A 7,511-nucleotide genomic window follows, 5' to 3' on the forward strand; every position below is an offset into this window, starting at 1 on the left:
TTACTCCCACTTTACACATGGAAGAATGAGACACAAAAAGATTAAGTCGTTTGCCTCACGTCACACAGTAAGTGTGTGGCAGAGCCTAGACGTCAACCTAGGCCTCCTAAGTCCAGTGCTATAACCCCCAGATAATCTTTCCTCTCTGATTATTTGTGAGCATTAAAAATCCCATGGCACTTTCCACAAGCATATGGATTACCGGGGCACACTGCAATCTCAAGTTCATCCAGAAAAGTGAATTACTGTGGGTGACATTCACCACTGTGAAGAGACTTGGACCACTTAAGATCCAGGCCATATTACATTCATTTACAGCTGAAATAATGTAGTGGCAAATCAAACCCACTGTGTGCACAATATTAAATACAGGAGGGTGGGTAAGTCACACCAGGGGATCAAATTAAAGGAGTAAATTGCACTGATCAAGCTAATAATGTCACCCACATAAACCTGGCTCATTAAATGTGTATCTCAGAAGAGACATATTTTCACTATGTGGTTGTGAATCCCACGGATGTGCACAGTACATCCAAATTTCACTACAAAAAAAAGGTCAGGTTTCAGTCAAATGACCAGAACACAGGTCTCTTGGTTCCCCAGTCAATTACTAATCCTAGGCCACAGTGCCACTCATCCAAGTCAGCAGAACTCTCTGTGCTTAAATAACCGCATCTGAAAATGTGTGGCTTACATATACACAGAGCTGGAGTGAGTGTTAGGCCAAGCCCTGCATAAGGGGCAGCACATAGCTGTTCTTCCCCAAGAGTCTTTATTCTTTCCCTTTTGCTCCAGAGAAGTAAGTTACTGCAGCCAATGCTCCCCCACCTCCAGACACACAGCAATTCAGATAAAACCCCGACGAAGTTGAGGGGGTGGGAGATGGATCTTATGCTACCACATGGATAGGGTAAAGCCAATCATAATCTGGCCCATAATATACATTTTTTCACCTATAGATACCAAAGTGCTTTAGAAAGATGAGTAAGCATTATTAGCTACTGCCTCTCCAAAATAGCCCTGAGGGATCTTGATATCTTGAACTGAAACCAATCGCTGATCCAGCACTAAATATAACCCATCCTGCATCTCAGGCCCATGAAATTGGGGAGGAACGCTCTGTCTTTGTAGCATGTGGAATTTTTTTTTTTAAATGATGAATGCTCCATGGATTTAGAATAGCAGAGTAAGTCCTGGTGGGGATGAATCAGTGGACACAGTGCAGATGAGGTTGTTAGAGTTGCATGATAAATGAACTTATCACATGGCTCTGTAATGTACAGTACAACATTTTTCACCTCCACCTACGCTGTGTGCAGGAGTGTGTATATAGTCTGCAAAATGAGAAACCTTTGAATGGAAGGGGTTACATAAATATTAGGGGATGGATTTTAAAAAGTACTCAATAGTGCTTTCAGTGAAGTCAGAAGTAAAACATCCATTAATTTCTATGGGAGTAAAACCAACACTGTGCACTTATGAAAATCTCACTCAGGAATATTAATTTGCCATTTACCAGCCTTAATAATATTTTAGTCTGACAATTTCCTCTTTTGTTTAATTTTTGGAATATCAGATAAGTACGTTTTTTATTAAAAGAAGTGAGTCCCAAAAAAGCAATTAGGTCATTAAAAGCCGTAGCACCTCTAATAAGGCAGCTGCTGTTGGAAATACAATTAGCCATTGGTACTCTAATGAAGTTATACCAGAAGCATGCTGCATATTTTTTACTTTGAAATAAGTGTAGATACAAACCCGAAGACTGAATCCTCCCCCCTCGGTCTAATCATTTGACAATATTCCAGACAGGATGATTCCCAGTATGACTTTTAAAGTATTCAAATTTTACAGTGGTTTCTTTTTTAGAAGACAGTTGAAACCAATAAAGCAATTTGAACAACCACTTGACTAATATAGAAGCACACCTAGAAAACAGGCAAAAGGGACTTGATATTTCAAACATGCCTGTCAACCTAATTTTTATAAATAAAAGACTCATCTCAAAGATGAAAGGTACCATATACCTATGAATCTATGTTACATCTTCTGTGCAAAACTACCAAATATATATATAAATCCTTCTGCAACTGCACAGATCCTCACAAGCAGTGCCAGACCTAAAGCTAATAATTGCTACAATAATCACCAAATGTAGGACAGTCTGCTACTCCCCTGGTTGCCCACTCAACTATTCCTACACCCGCTCCCTTTTAAAGGACAGGATGCCCCATTAGCGCAACACTATTATGAGTGAATAGGCTATTTCCTGCATATGCTAGGTAAGCCTGTGATTTTTTTAAGTGCAGAACTGTTTCCTAAAATAATATGTGCCAACACTATTTCCACAATGACGCTGAACAAACAATACTTAAATATTCTCAGATCCTTATCCATTGTCAAAAACAAAAATGTATTTCAGTGCCCAACCTGAACATTAAAAAATTATGAGATTTTTGACAAACAATAAATGTGGGGATCTTTTTCTTTGCCCTCTGATTTTTGACCCCTTCTAACCCATGAAGGGCTGGAAATTTGGGTTTACTTTTTTCGTGACAGCTGCGCTTTTTATGTACTCACATGTCTCCAGGAGCCGGGCCTTTAATAAAAACAACAAATATCCTGACACTCACCAAAGTTAGTAGTTATAGGTTTATGAATAGGAATGTGGTGCTGTACAATGCTGGAGACACTGGGGAGGAGATGGAACGGGGCGGCACAGCTGCATTCTGTTCTGTGTTTCATTATGAAACACGGGGGTTTGTCTCATTTCTGAGGAACTGTCCACCCTACAACTTTTAAACCACTTAGAGACGTGGTTGGCTCTCAATAAAATTTGTGTGCCCAAGCCACACGGTTAATTCGCTGTAACCATGGAAGCTAAGTCTTTCACCCCTGCCAGAGGCTTTGGCTGCCTTTCTGTAACCAGCTCAAAACAATGTTTTGTTTTTTGAAGTGCAAATAGGACCCTCTCATTGGCATTTGTAACTCTTTTGGCCAACCTGCCTCCACCCCAGCTGTCTGCGGAGTGGCACAGAATCTGTTGCCCCCACATGTTGCTGATGCATGACTCTTGTGTCTGCATGTGTCCTTCTGACACTCCATTCCATGAAAAGCCATGGAGCTCTTCCATCCAACCTCAGCAGGGAATAGAGACACAAACACCTGCAAGTGAAAGCATAGGTGCCCCAGCCCTTTTTGGCAGGGGAGGAGGACACCATTTCTCCTCCCTCATTGCCTTCTCCTGTCCGAGCATCCATTCCTTCTCGGCTGTAGCTCCTCTGCTATTTATCTAGGTGTTTAGATAACCACATCACCAGAATATTCAAGTACCATCCAAATATTAACTTATCTGCACAAGAATTATTTTAATGGAAGCATTATTATCCTTAGTGTACAGACAGGGAACTAAAGCACAGAAATATTGAGCAGCTTTCCCAAGGTCACCTAGGAAGCCTGTGGCAGAAACAGGAACCAATGTTCCTTGACGTTCACCCCAGAGCCTTAACCACCGAACACTCCTTCCACTGGGCAACTCTTGCTCTATGGAAAGGAGGAACAGGGGGAAAGGTGAAACAAAAGCACTGGCTGTTTTATTGCCTGCTTCCTTGGTTGGCTGTAGGGAGCTTGCAAGGGGCGCAAGATAGACATTCCACTGCCCAGACGTGAGCCCAGAGGAGCACCTACCACAAGATGGTTCCTTAACCCATCTTAACCGAGTGCAGCCTAGAAGAAGAGAAAGGGGGAAGCTGTTGAAAGCAACCTTGATAGAAGCTGTTAGATAAGTTGGTGGAAGCACAACCTGAATTTGCTCGGCACAGTTTGAAATCGGTGGTATGGAGTTGCACAGTATCAATCTGAAACAAAATCCTTAAATCGGCTGTGTTAGCTCACTATGGCTATGTATCCTAAGCAGATGGCCAAAAAAAAGTTGAGAAGCAATACAGCACACCGATACTGTTAATAGCTTGTACTCCTCCTCACTGCCCGTGAACATGCTGCTGCAAATGTATACAGTGGGGATGGCTGTATGAATATTCACTGCAGACCACGGCAAGAGTAATTACTGTTGACCTATGTTGCTACTAATTATTTTGCTGACACATGGAAAAACAAGCTGAAGAAAGCAAAAATAATACTGAACAAAATTAATAGTATGGATAGTTTATATTCCTAACACTCAATACATTGCTTAAGGACTGATCATTCCTTCAAGTGTAAAGCATGCACTCTGTGCAGTGTAAGAAAGAGAAGTGTGTTGATTTACAGAATCACACTTGGTGAAAATAGGGACTTGTCCCTGACAATGATTTTTACAAACCTTACAGCTTAATATCTGCTGCTGTTTAGATACTGTTTAGCTATCTACAGGATTAGGGTCTTGAAAATAACTAATTCCTCCCACTTTTTGAGTTAAAGAATAAGCATTATTTCCTAAGCAGTTTATACAACTCTGAAAATCTGCTTATGGGAAGATGTGAGCAATAAAAAAGTAAACCTCGTTCAAAACAGTGTGACATGTTTAAGAACAATAGAATCCACTAAAGTGAATACATTTACTTCTTCGGGGTTCAGTCCTGCAAAGGGCCACACATTGCTCTGAAGTACATTACTGCTTGCAGAGCAGTAAAAGGACATAGCAGGTTGAAGGGCAGTGGGAGTGGCAAGGGACAAAGCAGAACTCTTTCCCATGTTGCAACAAAAGTGGTGGTCTGGGGGAAGAATAGGGTGGGGAGGGGGGAAGAGTGCTTTCCAATATGAAGACTGACCACAGATGTGGGAGACGGCGTACTTACAGAACATGTTAACCTAAGAAGTAGATGTAAGTACAGATCACATGCCTGAAACTGGTTTTAAAATAAATATTTGTTAGCCAAAACTTAAATCATCATGAGTAAATTATCTGCCAAATTTAGGCCTATATTTACAAATCATTTGGGAACTGAACCTAATGTCTGCAAATATGTTACTTGTAAGTAGTTGCCAAATAAACTTGGACAAACAGTTTTCAGACTACGAGAGATGTGGGTTTGCAATTTATTATCTGTGGTTGCTCTCTTAAGCCACATGGTGTTATTTCCTAATCAGAAGCTTGAAACATTTTATTTAAACAGGCATGTGCTCTTGTTCATGCATGTACACCTGTGCCAATTCCCCACAAACCCACTCAAACAAAAACTCATCTGCCTCAATGTTTATGACTAACTAGAAAAAGTGGAGGGAGAAAGGAGCGGTATGAACATGATCAAAGCAAAAAGCCATTGGGCCTTCCAATGTGTTATGTTCGCAACATACACACAGCAAAGTGAGATAAAAACAAAATATTCTTGGTGGAAGGCTGCAGCGTTACAACACTTATTTCCCAGAAATCAGAACCTTAATACAGAAGAACTCCAACAGAAGCTGCTCCCTAGAGCACAGAGGTAACACTCATCCCCCTTGCTTTAAGCAGGGTCTTACCAGACTGACTGCTAATGATATCCTATGATATCTGCAACCAGAAGACCACCCCACCTCTGCCCTGCTCTTAAAGTAATAGGTTGCAGTTCCACAACAGTCTTTAATACACTAGTGCATGAACACTTGCAAACACTCTTCTTGCAATAGTTCCCCTGCTCTAGTGCTAGCATTGGGAACATTCACTAGCAAATGGATGTGTAAATTTACCAATGCATTACCAGAACCAGGAAATGTCCAAAGCCCAATGTTTGAAGCAGCCTGTGCAAGGTCTCTGCACAATCCCCTGCAGCTGAGGGAGAAGAAAATGTGTACAGCCAGGAAGCCCTTAGCCTGCTCTATGCACTGCATCAGGTGTTTTGTTCCACATGCCATGGCCTCCATGGCATCTAGATTTCATGTACCTTGAGTTCAGGAATGCTGGAACAATTTGTATATGTGTTATGAGGTGCTGAGAGGCACTGAGCCAAACAGTAAACCCTATATATGACGGAAATCACTTCAAGCCAGAGGGGGCAGTGAGGGGAGAGTGAAGCAGCACAACCAGCACCCCTAGTTCCAACACCCATGTTTGTGTTTGGTTCCTATCACATGCAGTCTACCCCTTGTGCAGCGGAATGCATGAGTTCTGCTGCACAGGAGCCTTCCTCAGCCAGAGAAATGGAGACTGGATTTATCCTAGTGTGGGGTTTTATTCTGAAAAGTGCCGATCTAACATTTACATTGTTGGGTTCCAGGCTTGTTCTGACAATGATTTGCAGAACAAATAGTCACTTTTTCCTGTTTTTACCCTAGTTTTCAGCTCTACAACAGCAATCCATGCTCTGCAAATCAAGCTGGGTTTCCTTCTCACTCAGGTCACCTTTAAAAAGATTACACTGACCAAATAATACCATTGGTGACACCTGCGTAAATCCTCATTTCTGTCAGTTGGTTTGCACAAATGTAACAGATTAGCTTTCTAATTGGAATCTAGTAAATGTGGAGCCCAGAAAGGGGAAAAAGCCTTAAGTTATACTAGTTCTACACAGCTACTAAAAGTAAAAAATAATATTTGGGTCCCTAATATAGTTGATACTAGGATGAATGCACATACAGAACAGGGTGAGTAATATAATACTATTGTTACATTGTGTTTTCATGCAGTAGGGCTGCATTTACTGCAACATAGAGAAATTTTCAAAAAACATTTGGCTAGAGTTAAACAAAGATGTTTTAAAGCTGAAAATATGAAGAAATTATGAAAACTTACTATTTATTATATAATTTCTAGCTGGCTATTCTTGTAAGTAGCTTGAAAACAAATGGTTTTTTTTATTATTTCTGTGGAACAAACTGAGAAACTGACATAATATCATGGAGATAATGAGCCAAAAATAGTGGAATTCCCCTAGTGGGAACAATTGGCAATAGATTGTTTTATTTGTGCTCTAATTGTTTTGCCCTGTAATACCCAGTGGACTAAAATGTAGGGTTTTATTACAGATTTTAAAAGCGTCAAAACTGGGTAAGAGTGATAGTAGTAGTAGATGAGGATCTACCAGATCATTCTTTAAAAACTGAGTTTGAATTCTGTCGTTCTCAATTTTAAAGAGAAGCATTCCTGCTATCGTCATCTATAGCTTGTGGGATGAGTAAAAGCAATGTGACTGTGTTATGAAAATGTGTTTGACTGTCGACTGTGAACAGCCCAGATGACATCCATGTTCTTTCTTGCAAGGGGGTTAAGTTCTTTGCTGAAGCCAAGACTGGGTGTAGAGCTACTAAAATAGCTAATTTTAGCCATCCGCAATCAATGGGCGTTCTGCTTTAAAACTCGAGGCATAATACTGCCTTATCCAATTCTTTCTAACTATTCTTCTTTTCTCTCCCTCTTCTTCCCCCCTCGCCCCCCGGACAGCTTTTCCTTTCTATCATTTCTTTTGCTCCTTCTGTTGGATCTGATTAGCGAGCTGACTGCCTGGGCAGTTTCGAGCAGTTGAGTTTACTTATTGATTGTTCTTGCCTAGCTGCCACAATACATGAAATAAGTGCTGTATAATTTAACTGTAAAATCG

Source organism: Caretta caretta, chromosome 4 (assembly GCF_965140235.1).
Source record: "Caretta caretta isolate rCarCar2 chromosome 4, rCarCar1.hap1, whole genome shotgun sequence".
Lineage (NCBI taxonomy): Eukaryota > Metazoa > Chordata > Testudines > Cheloniidae > Caretta > Caretta caretta.